Source organism: Peromyscus maniculatus, chromosome 1 (assembly GCF_049852395.1).
Source record: "Peromyscus maniculatus bairdii isolate BWxNUB_F1_BW_parent chromosome 1, HU_Pman_BW_mat_3.1, whole genome shotgun sequence".
In the NCBI taxonomy this organism is placed as follows: domain Eukaryota; kingdom Metazoa; phylum Chordata; class Mammalia; order Rodentia; family Cricetidae; genus Peromyscus; species Peromyscus maniculatus.
Genome location: NC_134852.1, coordinates 4,974,142 through 4,992,070, shown reverse-complemented (window position 1 = coordinate 4,992,070; position 17,929 = coordinate 4,974,142).

The window sequence follows — 17,929 nt, the reverse complement described above, 5'->3', positions numbered from 1 at the left end:
AAAGCGGACCTGCCGTCAAGCCAAGCGGTTTTTAATGGATTCTTGTCACGTTGGGCGCCAGATGTAGATGTAACCAACCGTCTTATTAAATAAGAAACACAGAAACAATGTAAAAGAGAAAGCCGAGAAGTCAGAGCTCAGAGCTAAAATCTCACCCTTCCTCCTGCTGTCCCAGCTTCGCGAAAAGTGACCTACTTCCTGTCGGTTCGTTTTTTTAAAGTATGTTGTTCTGCCTTCTCATTGGTTGTAAACCCAAACACATGACTGCCTCGTCACTGTCTGAATGTACAGCCCCCTAGGTCTTAAAGGCATATGTCTCCAATGCTGGCTGTATCCCTGAACACACAGAGATCTTATGGGATTAAAGGCGTGTGCCACCACTGCCACACTCTTGCTATGGCTCTAATAGCTCTGACCCTGAACACACAGATATCTATGGGATTAAAGGCGTGTGCCACTACCGCCACACTCTTGCTATGGCTCTAATAGCTCTGACTCCCAGACAACTTTATTTATTAACATACAATCAAAATAATAATTCAGTACAATTAGATTATCACCACATATAACAGCAACAGCAATGTCAAATTGTCTTCTGGAGCATGTGAGTCATCATCTGTGTTTTACTGTCACAGTCCACTGGCATGGATACAACTCTAGGAACATGAACTGCCAAGGCTTATTTTTCTTGATCCCAGCACAACTTAAGTTGGCAGCTCTGCAAAAGAACAACTAAGAACCATAAAGGAAAAAAAAAAACAGACAGAAAACAAGGAGGAGAACTAATGATCTCAAAATGGCTACATTCAGGCTCACAAATTTTAAGGTATCTTCAAAAGAGGCTAGATGAATTTCAGGAGGCAAATAAAAGTTGCACAGAGCCAACCCTGAAAAGTAGGTACTACAACAGCTTGAAGAGGATTATGAAAAGGAAAAAGGCTTAGCTGGCATGCTATTATTAACAAATGAAGGTCAGTGACCTTCAGGGTTATCCTTAATCTCCAAGGTGTCTGGGTGACATGTTCTCAAACATACTTGAAAAAGCAGTTACCATACATTATCTTCTGGAGAATCCAACCACATGGCTACAGTTGCTAGGCTTACATTGATGCTTGCCAAGGCTGTCCCTATTGGGCTCTCAATTCCCATTGGCATCAGAAGGGGAGAGTTTTTCACAAAGGCCCAATAGGTCTCTGCCATGTTGGGACTCAGCAGGAGGTACAGGGTGCACACAGCACTCAGGAACCCAAAGAGGCACCTCATTGTCCTGTGGAAAGACACAAACAGATCCCCAGGCCCACACCAACACCGGATCAGGTCCCCTCCAAGTGCCAGTAGAAAGATCCTTCCATCGCACCAGAGGATGATTTGCAACAGGAGCCCTCCAGTGCTTATCTGCAGCAGATACTCCAGCAGAATCCACCAATAAAAAATTTTAAATATATAAAACAAGGAAAAGAATAGAATATGGAGAGGAGAGATGAACCCCCGGCTCCCCCTTTTTACTTTAGAAAAATATGTTTTTAAGGTATGATGGCAGCATTCTACTATAGTCTGTCCTTGAGGATTATAAGGAATACCAGTCTTATTAACAATAAAAAATCTTGGCAGAATTTAGAAAATCCCGTACTGCTGTAGGCGGGACCATTATCAGTCTTTAAGCATTTTGGCACTCCCATATAAGCAAAAGCATGAAGACAATGATTCTTTACATCCTTAACCATTTCCCCTGAATGGGCAAAGGCAAAAATTAGAGAAGAATATGTATCAATAGACACATGGACATATTGTAATTTTCCAAAGGAAGGCATTGTGTGACATCCATCTGCCACACATGACTAGGTAAAAGTCCTCGGGGATTAACTCCCAAATGAGGAACAGGTGAAAATTCAACACAAATAGGACATGATTTAACTATCTGGATGACTTGTTCCTGGGTTACCCCTGTGTGATGACAAAGAGATCCAACATTAAGATGATAACGTTGATGCAACTGAGTAGCCTTTTCAAAGGCAGAACAAACTAATGTGACAGCCATATGGGTAATGACATAAGCCCTCTGATTACCTTCGATTAAAGGTCCAGGTAATTGGGTATGAGATCTACTATGGCCCACATAAAGGTTATGTGAGTGGGACCATATCAGTCTTTGAACTTGCAATAAATACTCATGAATGGGAGAAATAGATGGTATGTAGTCTGTTGTCTCCAAAGGCATAATGGCATGTGCCACATATTGGCTATCAGTATAAATATTTACACTCTCATCAGAAAACATCTGTAAAGCAAGCAACAGTGCCTGTACCTCTGCCATCAGGGCAGAAGTGCCCTGGACTTTCAATATCTTCACTATGTTACCAGAAACCACCACAGCAAAACCATGTGAAGTGCCATCAGTAAATAGCACACGGGCCTGAGGAATAGGAGTCATCTGTGCTATCTTGGGAAATATAACAGGATGCAATTTTAAAAATTGACACACATCATTGGAGGGGTAGTGAGTATCAAACCGACCCTGCATGGAGCATGTCAATATGGCCCAACCATTATCATTAGCTTGAAATCATGCTATTTGAGACTGGGTGTATGTGGTCACCACAATATCTGGTTCTTTATCAAAAGTTTGAACACTGATCTTAATCCCCTTAAATATAATCTGAGCAATAGCCTGTGGATAAGGAGTAATGGTTTTTGCTGGAGAAGCTGGGGAATGTACCCATAGAATAGGACCTGTTTGCCAAAACACTCCAGTAGGTGAATGAGTAAAGCAAAATATCAAATACAATAAGGGAGAAGAAAGATCTATATATTGCACGTGAGCCTGTTCCAGGGTCTCTTGCACTTGTTGTAGGGTTATATACCCTTCAGCTGTTAATTTACGGGGAGATAAAGGATCAGGGTCGCCCTTTAAGACATCATACAAAGGACTAAGTTGACCTGTTGGAATCTTTAAAGTGGGTGAAGCCATTGAATATCTCCCAGAAAGGTTTGGAAATCATTAAGTGTGCATAGCTGATCCTTACGCAGAGTAATCTTTTGTGGGCATATGCCTGTGTGTAACAATTCATGACCTAAATAATGATAGGGAAAAGATAACTGTACCTTTTCTGGGGCTATCTGTAAATTAGCCAGGCTAAGAACCTCTTGTAAATTAGAAAAGGCATCAAAAATAAGTTTTTATCTTTAGCAGCCATAAAATATAAGTCATTCATTATTAAATGCCAATGTTTAGGAATTGCCACAGGGACAGGCAAACCAGGCTGTGTTGCTCTCATAAGAAGCATGGTGTTATTTATAGCTCTAAGATCTTGTAATAGCCTCCATTTTTCTGACTTCTTTTTAATAACAAATATAGGTGAGTTCCAAGGTGAAGTGGAAGGAATGATATGTCCAGCATCTAACTGTTCCTTAACTAAAGCGTTCACAGCCTCCAATTTTTCTTTTGTAAGGGGCCACTGTTCCACCCAAAATCACTGTTCCAAGTGATTTTATTGGTTGTATTATGGAAGGCTGCTGTGCAGTGACCCCTGTGGAAAAGACCCTAATCCTCTAGTATCCCCAGGACATCCACTGCCACAGGTAGTGGGTCTCCTTGTAACATTTTCTCTAAACCTCTGTTTGGGCAGTAGCCCTGACTCTTCAGCATCTGTTGTACAGGCTGTTTAGTAAGCACTACTTTCATACCATCTAACACATCCCATCCCCACAAGTTCACTGGAATGTCAGGTAGCACAAAGGGTTGAAAACTTCCTGAATGACCTTCCTCATCCTTTCAATTTAAGAGTAGCCTGCTCTGTAATGGCGTCTGAGCTGTGCCAATACCTTGTAGGTTAGAGGTAGAATTTTTAAGGGGCCAATTGGGATCTCAGGATTCTTGTGAAATTATAGATATGTCCAGCACCAGAATCCAATAATCTTCCAATCTCAATCCCATATAATTTTATTTCTAATTTAGGCTGTTTGTCATTGACAACTGTTTGTCAAAACACCTTTTTCCCTGTACTTCCAAAGCCTCCAGTTCTACATATAGGTACCATTTTGAATTTAAAATATGAAACCAATAATAATTGAGCAATTCTATCACCAGCTTTTATTTCCATGATCCTTTTTACATATGCCAATTATAGAAGCATCAAATACAATCTTTACAGGATTTGAAGAGGGGACTTTAGGTAATACTCGAGTATTTTTTTATAAAATCTTAAAAAGAGGATCCTTTTTTTTTTATAGATTCCAAGTAACACATTAGCACAAATAGCCAATTATTAACAATGTGGACCAAACAATTTACCTGTATTTATTTTACTGGAAAAATAATTTTGTAACTCTTTATTAGTAAGAGATTATTTTTTATGGGTTTATCTTGACAACAACATTATTTAATAAGCTAACAACCCAATTCATTTCGGGTGTTATATTTCTATAGAATTAAACCAAGAATTTCTAGAAAGCAACTTAAAGAGCAGAACCAAATTTTCAGTAATGATCAACAGACAAGAACATACCTAATATACAGTTCAAAATTATGAATCCTGTTCCTTTAGTTTATCTACCGTGAAAATCCAAACATTTATCCAAACATTTATTAAGACAATCAAAGAACAGAACATCCTTTATCCACACAGCATTGACTTAGCATTCAATGTCCTGACCGAAACCATTTTTCACCAGAAGTTGGTCCCTTTTAAACTTTTAGCTCCTGTCCCTTCCCAGGCTTCTGCTTGCTTGGAGTGAGCTGAGGCTGCAGCTTCCGCTTTGGCTCTGCCCAGTGCTCGGGCTCCAGTGCTGGTGCTTGCCTGGGCCGGCTCCATTGCAGCTCCGCCCTCCCACTAGCAAGTACCTGCTCGTGTACCTGCCCACCAGCTGCTCTGGGCTATCTCGCCCACGCCTTTGTCTGCTGCCGCTGCCTTGTTGGGCTGCACCCCACACTCATGAACTCATGTTTAAACTTCCTATCCCCATGAAGGGACTACCTAATAATGAATTATTCCCACCACAAGGGAAAAACAGAAAAACATTTCCCACAAAGGGATCCTAAATATTGAATTATTCCCACTCGGAGAGAAAAATAAAAAACATTTAAACCAAAATAAGCAAACAGACAGCAAAACTTTAAGCTCTGTGCCTGCTTGCTAGTTCAGGCCAACCTGCTGACTCTTTGTAATTCAGATGCTGCCGCTCTGTGCTGGCAGGCAGAAAAAGCTCAGAGTTTCAGCTATCCTGAAAAATTTTAAAATTGGAAAGAGTCTTTTCTTCCTCCATTACCACTGGAAAGAGGCTTCTCTCTTTCCTTCATCCTTCCTCTACAGGGCCCCAATCTTTAGGCCTCGTTTCAAAATATTTCCCCTTTTTATCGGGAACATCCTTTTTTCTTGATTAAATTTTTTCTCCCTTTTCTAACAGGAAATTCCCTTTCCTTCCCTCTTCTCTATTGGGAAGATTTCCTTTTTTACTTAAAATCTTTAGCTGTCTTGCCCTTTCTTAACTGCAGTGGTGCCCTATTTGCACCCATGAAAACTCACCCTTATCTTTTCTTTTTTTCTTTAAATTGCTGGTCAGCCTCACCCGGATGTCCGTCAGCTTGTCCCTTCTTTCTTGGATCTCAGTAGGGTCTCGGTGGGACCTCCATTTGTTGTGGTAGCGCCTGTGCTACCACTACCCATTCACCATGTCCAAGCGAGGGGCTATGGATTTAGAAATAGATACAAGAGACAGCGAGTCATTCACCACCAGAATGCCGAATGCCATTTCTTGAAGGAGGGAGGAAACCTTAAATACACACTTACAGCACAATGGAGGATCCCCGGAGGGCAGAAGTTTGCTACCCAATGTTCTACATTCTTGCATCTAAGCTGTTTACACCAAATGCAGGATACACAAACAAAGAACCTCCAGTGAGCATTCAGGAAGAAGGAAATTGGCAGGGAATCAGCATAGGGAGGACATCTGGTCAAGTTCGGCAAGCAGGCAACAGTTTACTCAATATGGGGAGCCAGGGCCCTACATTGAGGTAGATTGATTCCCAATTTTCTGAGAAACCACCATACTGACTTCCAAAGTGGCTATACAAGTTTGATTGCTACAAGCTTTATTGGGTTTCTAGATTGAAAAGAGCTGCCAAGAAAGGTGAGCTTCCTTTCATAGAAGCTCTATATTAGATTAGGTCTTCCCTGGAATTTTTGGATTTAGAAGGACAGAAGTTGCTGACTTGCAGGGACAGATTTCTTGTCTGAGGCCATTGTAGCCCACCAGTCATGGGGCTTAGTGTTTGCAGAGGGCTGAGGAGGAACTTAGGTGGCTACAGGGGTTTTGAGGTTGGAACAGACTGTGTGAGAAGGAAATGACTGTCTTGTACATTGACCACTGTTCTTATTTTTACCTTTTTTGTGAAATTGCATGTTGCTAGCATTTGGGTCAAGTGCTCAAAAGACTGCATAATCATTAATAATAAAAGTATATTATGCTTGTTTTGGTGTTAAGTCTGGGATAGTTCCTGTGTTTAGTAGAAGATGATGAAGAATATATTGGTGATTTTCTAAGAATAATTTTTGGAATCATGAGAACATTTTGTATTGGGTGATTTCCCCTTTTCTTTCCGTTCTCCCTTTACTTATGATAATAAAAGACCGAGGTCACCAGGGCAAAAAGAGAAACTAAGGGAAGCTGAGAGAAGTTAGACAAGTTAGAGAAGCTAAGAGAAACTAAGAAAAACTAAGAGAAGCTAAGAGAAGCCAGGGAAGCAAAAGAAACTTAGCAACTGCAGAAGCCTGAAGTGACCTTTCAGCTTGGATGAACATTGTCTCTGAGTTGTCATTGCACCTTCCAGGTATCCTATGTTCAGACCCCTGAAACTGCTGAGACTGTTTCTTGGCAGAATCCCAAAAGAACACAAAGCTACTCAGTCATAACATATATGTGGAGATCTAGGTTAGACTCATATAGGGTCTCTGATGTCTGTGAGCCTATGTGAGTTTCAGGTCAATTGATTCTGTGCGCCATGTTTCCTTGGTGTCCCTGATTCCTCGATTTTTCCTATCCTTCCTCCCCCTCTTCCACAGGACTCCTCAAGTTCTGCCTAATGTTCTCCTTTGGGATTCTGCATATGCTCCCATCACTTGCTGAATGAAGTCTCTCTTGTCTCTTGATGATGATTCTGTTAGGCTTTGGTCCCAGAAATTCTGGATGCAGATCCAACTGTAGGTTGAAGGATTTGCAGTTGTGTTCATGTCCCAGTCCCTCCACTTGAGGCCTTTATTAAGATTCAAAACAGGAAAGGTACACAGTGAAAAGAAAATTGTGGACTTATTTTTCTGGTGAACATAGATAAATAATACAGTAAAACACCTTTCAACATATTTCAATAACACATCAAAAATGTAACTCATCCTTGTCAACTCAGTTTTAATCTGAACATGCAGGAATACTTCAACATGCATCAATCAATAAATATAATTCACCACTCAATGATCTCATGATTAGAAATTTCATGATTGTGTCAATAGGTATGGAAATCCAGCACCCATTTATATTTAAAGCCCTGGAGGGATTACAAATTAGGATTGGAACATATCTCAATATAATAAAGGCTATGTATAGCAGACCTATAGTCAAACATCATGCTAATGGAGAAAAATATTCCTAAAGACATCATAATCAAGAAAGTGGTAATCAGAAAACCTTTCTCCATGCCAAGTAACCAAGGGTTGGAATTTCTGGTAGATAAACAAGGCAAGTGAAGGACAAATACAAGTAAGTAAGAGAAAGTCAGAATATTCATCTTTGCAGGTGATCTGATTAAATACTTAAGGTATTCAGAAGATTTCATGGAACAATTCCTAGAGCTGATAAACAGTTTCATGTAGGCAGAGTTTTCCTGTCCCAAATGCCTGGTCCCAAATAACCACTCAGAGGCTTCCTACTAGCTCTTGCATTTAAATTAACCCATTTCTATTAATCTATGTTTTACCATATGGCTTGTGCTTGTGGCTTTTCCTGTCCTCCAGCTTTTCTTGCTTCCTCAGTGGCTGGCTGGTTTCTCCCCAGACATCATCATTCTTCTGTGTCCTTAGTTTGGTTTTTTCATCTAACCTTATTCTGTCCAGATATTGGCCAATCAGTTTCTTTATTAGACCAGTTACAATGACATATATTCACACAGCATAAAAGATTATTCCACAGCAGTTTCAGGTAATACAAGGTTACAATGATTATATAAAAAGTCAAAAAACTTTCCTTTATAACAGTGAATAACACACTGAGTCAGAAACACCGTGAGAAATTTCATATCACTTTTGGCTTCTTTGTCAAAAATTATATGTTCATAGGTGTGCAGATTAATGTCAGGGTCTTCAATTCAATTCCATTGGTCCACATGTCAGTTTTGATGCCACTACCAAGCTGTTTTTATTACTGTAGCTCTATAGTAGAGCTTGAAGTCAGGGATTGTGGTGCCTCCAGAGGTTGTTTTATTGTACAGGATTCTTTTGGCTATCCTGGGTTTTTTGTTTTTCCATATGAAGTTGATTATTATTCATTACAGATCTGTGAAGAATTGTGTTGGTATTTTGATGGGGATTGCATTGAATGTGTAAATTGATTTTGGTAAAATTTCCATTTTTACTATATTGGTCCTGTCTATCCATGAGCATGGGAGATCTTTCCATTTTCTGACATCTTCTTCAATTTCTTTTTTCAGAAACTTAAAGTTCTTGTCATATAGATCCTTCACTTGCTTGGTTAGTGTTACCCCCAAGGTATTTTATGTCATTTGTGGCTATTGTAAAGGGTGATGTATCTCTGATTTCCTTCTCAGCTTCTTTTTCCTTTGTATATAGGAGGGCTACTGATTTTTTTGAGTTGATCTTGTATCCTGCTGTGTTGCTGAAGGTGTTTATAAGATATATCAGTTCCTTGGTGGAATCTTTGGGATCACTCAAGTATACTATCATGTCATCTGCAAATAGGGAAAGCTTGACTTCTTTCTTTCCAATTATATCCCCTTAATCTCCTTATGTTGTCTATTGCTCTGGCTAGAACTTCAAGTACTATATTGAATAAGTATGGGGAGAGTGGACAGCCTTGTCTCGTTCCTGATTTTCTTGGAATTGCTTTGAGTTTCTCTCCATTTAATTTGATGTTGGCCGTTTGCTTGCTGTAAATTGCCTTTATTATGTTTAGGTATGTTCACTGTATTCCTGATCGCTCCAAGACTTTTATCATGAAGGGGTGTTAGATTTTGTCAAATGCCTTTTCTGCATCTAGTGAGATGATCATGTGGTTTTTTTCTTTGAGTTTGTTTATATGGTGTATAACATTGACAGACTTTCATATGTTGAACCACCCTTGCATCCGAGGGATGAAGCCTACATGATCATGGTGGATAAATGTTCTGATGTGTTCTTGGAGTCTGTTTGTCAGTATTTTATTGAGTATTTTTGCATCAATGTTCATGAGGGAGATTGGACTGTAGTTCTCTTTCTTTGTTGTATCCTTGTTTGGTTTAGGAATCAGGGTAATTGTAGCCTCATAGAAGGAGTTTGGTAATGTTCCTTGCTGTTTCTATTGTGTGGAACAATTTAGAGAGTATTGGTATTAACTCTTCCTTGAAGATCTGGTAGAATTCTGAGCTGAAACCATCTGGTCCTGGGCTTTTTTTGGTTGGGAGATTGTAATGACTGTTTCTATATTCTTAGGGGTTATTGGACTATTTAAATAGTTTATCTGGTCTTGATTTAACTTAGGTATGTGGTACCTATCCAGAAAATTATCCATTTCTTTCAGGTTTTCCAGTTTTGTAGAGTAGAGGTTTTTGAAATATGACCTGATGATTTTCTGGATTTCCTCAATGTCTGTTGTTATGTCTCCCTTTTCATTTCTGATTTTATTGATTTGGATTCTCCTCTCTCTCTCTCTCTCTCTCTCTCTCTCTCTCTCTCTCTCTCTCTCTCACTCACTCTCTCTTGGTTAGTTTGGATAATGGCTTGTCTATCTTGTTGATTTTCTCAAAGAACCAACTCTTCATTTCATTAATTTTTTGTATTGTTCTCTTTGTTTCTATTTTATTAATTTAACCTCTCACTTTGATAATTTCCTGGCGTCTATTCTCCCTGGGAGACTTGCTTCTTCTTGTTCTAGCGTATTCAGGTGTGCTGTTAAGTCACTAGTGTGAGATATCTCCAACTTCTTTATGTGGGCATTTAGTGCTATGAATTTCCCTCGTTGCACTGCTTTCACAGTGTCCCATAGGTTTGGGAATGTGGTGTCTTCATTTTCGTTGATCTCTAGGAAGTCTTTAATTTCTTTCTTAACCCATTGGTGATTCAGTTGAGCATTATTCAGTTTCCATGAGATTGTATGTTTTCTGTAGTTTTTGTTGTTGTTGAAATCTAACTTTAAACCATGGTGGTCTGATAGAACACAGGAGGTTATTCCAATTGTTTTGTATCTGTTGAGATTTGCTTTGTGGCCAAGTATGTGGTCAATTTTAGAGAAGGCTCCATGGGATACTGAGAAGAAGGTATATTCTTTCTTGTTAGGATGGAATGTTCTGTAGATATCTATTAGGTCCATTTGGGATCAGTTAAGTCCTTTATTTCTGTTAAGTTTCAATTTGGGAGATTTTTCCAGTGGTGAAAGTGGGGTGTTGAGATCTCCCACTATTAATGTGTGGGGTTTTATATGTGGTTTAAGCTTTTGTAATGTTTCTTTTACATATGTGGGTGCCATTGTGTTTGGGGCATAAATGTTCAGAATTGAAACTTCATCTTGGTGGATCTTTCCTGTGATGAGTATGTAATGCCCTTCTTGATCTCTTTTGATTGATTTTAGTTTGAAGTCTATTTTGCTGGATATCAGGATGGCTACACCTGCTTGTTTCTTAAGACTGTTTGATTCTAAAGTCTTTTACCAGCCTTTTATTCTTAGGTAGTGTCTGTCTTTGAATTTGAGATGTGTTTCTTGTATGCAGCAGAAAGTTGGGTCCTGCTTTTGTATCCATTCTTTAAGCCTATGTCTTTTTATAGGTGAATTAAATCCATTGATATTAAGGGATATTCATGACCAGTGATTGTTCATTACTATTATTTTTTGGTGGTAGTGTGTGTGTACTTCTCTACTTTGGGGTTTACTGCTGTGGCTTTATCTATTGCCAGTGTTTTCGAGGGTGTATCTGACTTCCTTAGGTTGGAATTTTTTTTCTAGTGCTTTCTGTAGGGCTGGGTTTGTGGATAAGTATTGTTTAAATCTGGTTTTGTCTTGGAATGTCTTGTTCCTTCCATCTATGATGATTCCCTTGTTCTCTACCCTCCTGCTCCCCCCCCCGTTCCCCCAGCACACCCCCATTCCCACCTCCTCCAGGGCAAAGCCTCCCCCGATTACTGAGATCAACCTGGTAGACTCAGTCCAGGCAGGTCCAGTCCCCTCCTCCCAGACTGAGTCAAGTGTCCCTGCATAAGCCCCAGGTTTCAAGCAGCCAACTTATACAATGAGCACAGGACCCGGTACCACTGCCTAGATGCCTCCCAAACAGATCAAGCCAATCAACAGTCTCACCTATTCAGAAGGCCTGATCCAGTTGAGGGCCCTTCAGCCTTTGGTTCATAGTTCATGTGTTTCCATTCATTTGGCTATTTGTCTCTGTGCTTTATCCAACCTTGGTTTCAACAATTCTTGCTCATATAAACCCTCCTCTTTCTCACTAATTAGACTCCTGGAGCTCCACCAGAGGCCTAGCCGTGGATCTAGAAAAAATCATCCTGGTTGAGGTAACCCAGACTCAGAAAGACAAATATGGTATGTACTCATTCATAGGAGGTTACTAGATGTGGAACAAGGATGTTGGACTGCTACTCACATCACCAAGAGGCTACCTGGAAAACAGGACCCCAAGAAAGACACAGGGATTGCCCAATGATGGAGAAATGGCTGAGATCTACATGAACAACCTGGACATGAATGGGAATAATGAAGGGCCAGAGTCGAGGGAAAGAGATTCTGTGGGAGTAGGAGATCCCAGCTGGATCAAGAACAGCGAGGGAGAACAAGGAATAGGAGACCATGGTAAATGAAGACCACATAAGAAAAAGAAGAAACAAAGTGCTAGAGAGGCCCACAGAAATCCACAATGATACCCCCCCCCCCAATAAACTGATGGCAATGGTCGAGAGATAGCTGGAACTAACCTACTCTGGTGATGAGATGGCCAAACACCCTAATAGTCCTGCTAGAAACCCCATCCAAAGACTGAGGGATCTGGATGCAGATATCCATGGCTAGACCCTGGGTGGAGCTCCGGTAGTCTAATTAGTGCGAAAGAGGAGGGTTTATATGAGCAAGAATTGTTGAAACCCAGGTTGGATAAAGCACAGGGACAAATAGCCAAATGAATGGAAACACATTAATAAATAACAATGCTCATTCATAGTCATTAGGGAAAAAATCTGCAGTCTCAATATGTAAGACCCTGCTTTCAGCATACTGAGAGTCAGTAACTATGTTGAGAGGTTCCAAAATATCTATTAATGCTATCAGAATAGCATACAATTCTGATTTTTGAACCAAATTATAAAAACTTTGAGGCGCTTTACTTAAATTTTCTGATTTTCAAACTGCCTTTACTTGTTTGTTTGCATCTGTATAGAATGTATGGGCTCCAGATATGGGTGTTTCCCAAACAATGTGAGGCAGAATCCAATCAAGTCTCTTTATAAGTTGAATTCTATCACTTTTGGGATATTTGCTGTAAATCTCTCAAAAAATTACTGCAAGCTCTTTGCCAAGGTTCACTTTCTGCCCATAATTTGTCAATGTTATTCTCAGTTAAAGGTACTACAATTTCTGCTGGGTCTCTTCCTGCCAATTTCTTAAGTCTCAATTTTCCTTTTAAAATCAAGTGAGATCTTTTACACATAAGTTTTTAATTCTTTACTCTGTTTATTTTGTAGAAATATCCATTCCAACATAATATCTTCCTGGTGTATTAGGATTCCTGTAGTAGAATGCTTATAAAGTGGACTAACCAAAATGCTATTACGCTTTGAATCCACATGGTCCACATGTCCTTCCTGTAATTTCTTTTCCACCAAGGCCAGTTCTCTCTTGGCTTTAGCTGATGCTGTGGAATATCATTCTGTATGCTGTGAATGTGTGTTACTCTGATTGGTTGATAAATAAAATGCTGAATGGCCAGTAGCCAGATGGGAATATAGGCAGGATAAGCAGACAAGGAGAATTCTAGGGAGAGGAAGGCTGAGTCAGAAGTTGCCAGCTGTTGCTGGAGTTTTCCTACATCCACACGGCTCCTGCACCTGCTCAGACCCAAGTAAACACACAGAGACTTATATTACTTATAAACTGTATGGCTGTATCAGGCTTCTTATTATCTAGTTCTTATATTCTAAATGAAGCCATTTCTGTAAATCTATACCTTGCCACATGGCTCATGGCTTACCAGTATCTTTACATCTTACTTCTCATGGCAGCAGTGGTTGTCAGCGTCTCCTGACTCATCCTTCCACTTTCCAGAATTCTCCTCTCTGTTTATCTCACCTATGCTATATTTCCTGCCTGGCTACTGGCCAATCAGTGTTTTATTTATTAATCAATCAGAGCAAAACAATCACAGCATACAGAGCGAAAGATATCCACAACAGCCAGCCAGGCACAGAGGCATCAAGATGACAAGGCAGAACTGAGAAAAAGTATCAAGTGACATGGCTAAACATACATAAGAATGATGGGATAAATTAAATGTGAGAGCTAGTCAGTAATAAGCCTGAACTAATGACCAAGCATTTATAATTAATATAAGCCTCTGTGTGTTTACATGGGGGATGGGAGTGAGAGAGATTTGTCCTGACAACCAGCCAGCTGAGACACAGGAAAACTTTCAGTTACAATTGCTGCCTCACCTTTGGGCATTGATCCACTTAGACGTAAGGTAGCTTAAAGATTCAGAATGCACAGAAAAGGAGCCACACTAGGCTTCCTAGTCTCATAGTCTCATGCCAGCAGCAGCACAGACTCATCTAGCAGCTGCTTGCAAGATGGACCTGGCTGCCATTCACCATGATCTAAGCAGCATGGCTTTTCACTGTGAATTCCTGCCACAGGACACAGAGTATAGGTGGGATAAGCAGATGAGAATTGTGGGAAAGGAAGGCTGAGTCAGGAGTCTCCAGGAAGACACAGAAGAAGAAAGATGACAAGGCATAACTAAGAATAGGTACCAAGCCACATGGCTAGACATATATAGGAATTATGGGTTAATTTATGTGTAAGGGCTAGTCAGTAATAAGTCTGAGCTATGGCCATACACTTTGTAAAAAATATAAGCCTCTGTATATTTATTTGGGTCTGAGCAGCTGTGCAACAGGGTGAGACACAGAAAAACTTCTGACTACAATCTGAAAATTCTCTTGGACTATTTAAATCCTTGTCACCTTCTAAGGTTTTGAACAGAGTACTCAGGTCATTATTTTTGACCCCAACAACAGTTTATAGATGGGAAATGTCTCCAAATAATCTTTGAAAGTCATTAAGAGTCTGTAATTGATCTCTCCTAATTTGCACTTTTGGGGGTCTAAGTTTTTGTAGACCTTTTTTTTATAACCTAAATAATTAATAGAGTCTCCTCTTTGTATCTTTTCAAGAGCAATTTGTATTTCCCAACATGGCAAAATTTTCTTTACTTCTTCAAACACTCTTTTTAAGTTATCTGCATTTGAATCAGCTAGTAAAATATTGTCCATGTAATGATAAATTGTAGATTTAGAAATTGTTTATGTATTACTTGCAATGGCTGTTATACAAAGTATTCACACAGGGTTGAGCTATTTAACATTCCCTGTGGGAGAACCCTCCATTGATATCTCTTAAACAGATGAGAATTATTATAAGTAGGCACCATAAAAGCAAATCTTTCTCTTTCTTTTCTTTGTAAGGGTATTGAGAAGAACAGTTCTTTAAATATATAACTATAAGAGGCCATCATTTAGGTTATGGATTAGGCGAAGGAATTCCAGATTGTAGAGAGCCTATTGTCTGAATTACCTTGTTACTTGCTCTTAGATCTGTTACCTCTCCATTTACCAGATTTTTTTTGAATAACAAATACAGGAGAATTCCAAGGGCTGGTTTATTCTTCAATATGCTGAGCATTTAACTGCTCTTGTACCAGCTCTTCTAAAGCCTGCAGTTTCTCTGTTGTTAAAGGCCATTGCTGAACCCATACAGGCTTGTCTGTTAACTATTTTAAAGGTAGAGCTGTTGGTATCTTTGAAACATTAGCAGTTGTTGTGCTCAGTATTGTACAATGTGGATGGCCAGTGACTGTTCTTTATAATACCTCCTAATATTTCTTTCAGAAACATGTGTTAGTTTGTGGTTTGTATCTGAGGTCAGAAGAATGGTAATCTGTGTATTCTATTGTTTAATAGGTCACGGTCCTATAAATTCATAGAATTATATTCCTTATAAACTGTATGGCCATTGCAAGCTTCTTGTTATCTAGTTTATATATCTTAAAATAACCCTTTTCTATTAATCTGTATGTTGCCTGTGGCTTGTGGCTTACCAGAATTTTACACCTGGCCACTCATGGTAGCGGCAGCAGACAGTGTCCCCTCACTTAGCCTTTCACTTCCCAGCATTCTCCTCTCTGTTTACCCCACCAATACTGTACTTCCTGTCTGGCTATTGGCCAATCAGTACTTTATTTATCAACCAATCAGAGCAACACATTCACAGCAAATAGAAATACATCCCCAGGACTTCCTCTTTTCTTTTTTTCAAAAAGAAAGGTTTTAACATTAACATAGTAAAATTACATATAACAAAAACAGTTATCAAGCAGGAATTACACTTATAATATCTAGTCTATTTATATTTGGCAAAATTAATGAAGATATCCTATCTATCCTATATTTGTGAGTCTAAGGTTTCATATCTAACTTATTTTTCATCATAACTAAGGAAATTATAACTATCTAATCTTCACCTACACCAAAGAGCTCAGAAGAATACAATATTACCTGAAAAACAGGAGAAGGATGCAAACAACATTTGAAATCTCACAAGAGTAGACAGAGACAGCTGGCAGTCTGGATAGTCATACAAAGATCCTCTGTAAAGTAGGGACATCTGTATTCAGCCCACAGGACTAGAGGCTCTCAGTCACTTCTCTCTGTGTCTTGTTGAATGTCTGATGGTATCCTCTGGGAAGCAGGAACCTAAAGGACCATTTTGCCAAGCAAAGTTCAGTGGTCATCTTCCCATGGTTCCTGCATGTCCAGTCAACCAAGCAGTCCAGTCAAGAACAGTTTCTTGCACAAATGGCTGTTTTTGCCAAGAAGAAGATAAAATCCATATAGAGTGTCTTCAATACCCATCCTCTTCTCTGGAGCAAATCGGGGCTACCAGGAGCAGACATGTCTCACTGTCCAGAAAGTCTAAATCTTTTAAAATATTTTAATGCCATATTCTATAGGTCTTTGAAGTGTTTGAAGATTACCTAACTATCTGAAATATATTTATGTATACCTAGAAAACATGACTATAAGTTTGAATAACATAGAAGACTAATTGTTAATTGGTATTTAATTATCAACAATTTAAGTGAGTTGTATAAGCATAATACCTTAAATATCTTCTATGAGAGTAGAAATATACACATAGTAGAACAAAATTAAATTTAAATTTCTATCAATAAACTAAAATCCATAGCAATGTCAAACATCTCAAACAAGCTGTTACTCTTTAAAAGTAGGATCTAAAATCTACTCTTTTTTCCTATCATATCTATATTCTATCTCCCTTTCTTCTTTTAGAAAGGTATTGACTTTGACCACCCACCAGGAGAAAAAAAAGCCAGAGAGACTCCTCTGTTCCACGTGGGATGAAGATCCAGCTGTGTGCAGCTCCAGCCTGAGCAGTACAGCACAGGCCTGAGCCAGAGGGCCTGTGAGGCCACAAGCAGCTTTTTATTGAATTCTTGAAAACAATCGTTGGAGCACCAATTGCAAAATGGTCTTATTAATAAAAATGTGGAGCCAGAAATTGGGATTAAAGCCTGAGAGAGATAAGAGCAATAGGAAAAGCCACAGCTAACCTCACCTCACCAACTCTGCAACTTCCAAAGCAAGCTACTTTCTGTCTATCCACACCTATATGCCTTTCTGTTCTGTTCTCTCACTTGCAGTCTCAGCCCAGATACATTACTTCCTGTCCAACTTTAGAGACGTCCAGGCCTCTATGGTTAATATGCCTGGGATTAAAGGCCTGTATCACCATGCCAGGCTCTGTTCCCAGTGTATCCTTGAACTCACAGAGAACCACACAGATCCCTGACCCCCAAGTGATAGGATTAAGGGTATGTGCTACCATTGCCTGACTTCTATATAGTAGCAGTCTTTTTTTGTGATTTCCTTACGAGATTTACTGGAGGACACAGTATATTGGGAAACACAATAGATCACCACAGTGGACCCAATGTTCAAGGAATAAAGTATATCATGATAATATGTTGATTCAGTGATTCATAGTGGATAAAAGAATATTTCAGAAAGTCAAAGCTCAGATTCAAACAGGAAACTTGGTTTTTTCACTGACATAAAGTTAATCATTTAGAAATCAATTCAACAGAACTATTATTTTCATCAGAAAGAGACAGAAAGTTTTTAGAGTCAGCCATGGACATAATATATTCATTCATACATAAGTTTTGAGAAGAAAGAATATTCAGTGACTTATGGAACCCTGGAAGGCAAAACAACTGATAGTCTCTAATCTACCAGTGCCTGGTATTGTGACTTGGTCAGGCCTGCCATGGGCCTTTTCTGATCCTTTTCCCTTTCATCTACTGTTGCTTCATCTGGTTTCACATGTTTGTATCATCAAAAATGGCTTTCTCAAAAGAAGTTTCTTGGTTTGCATT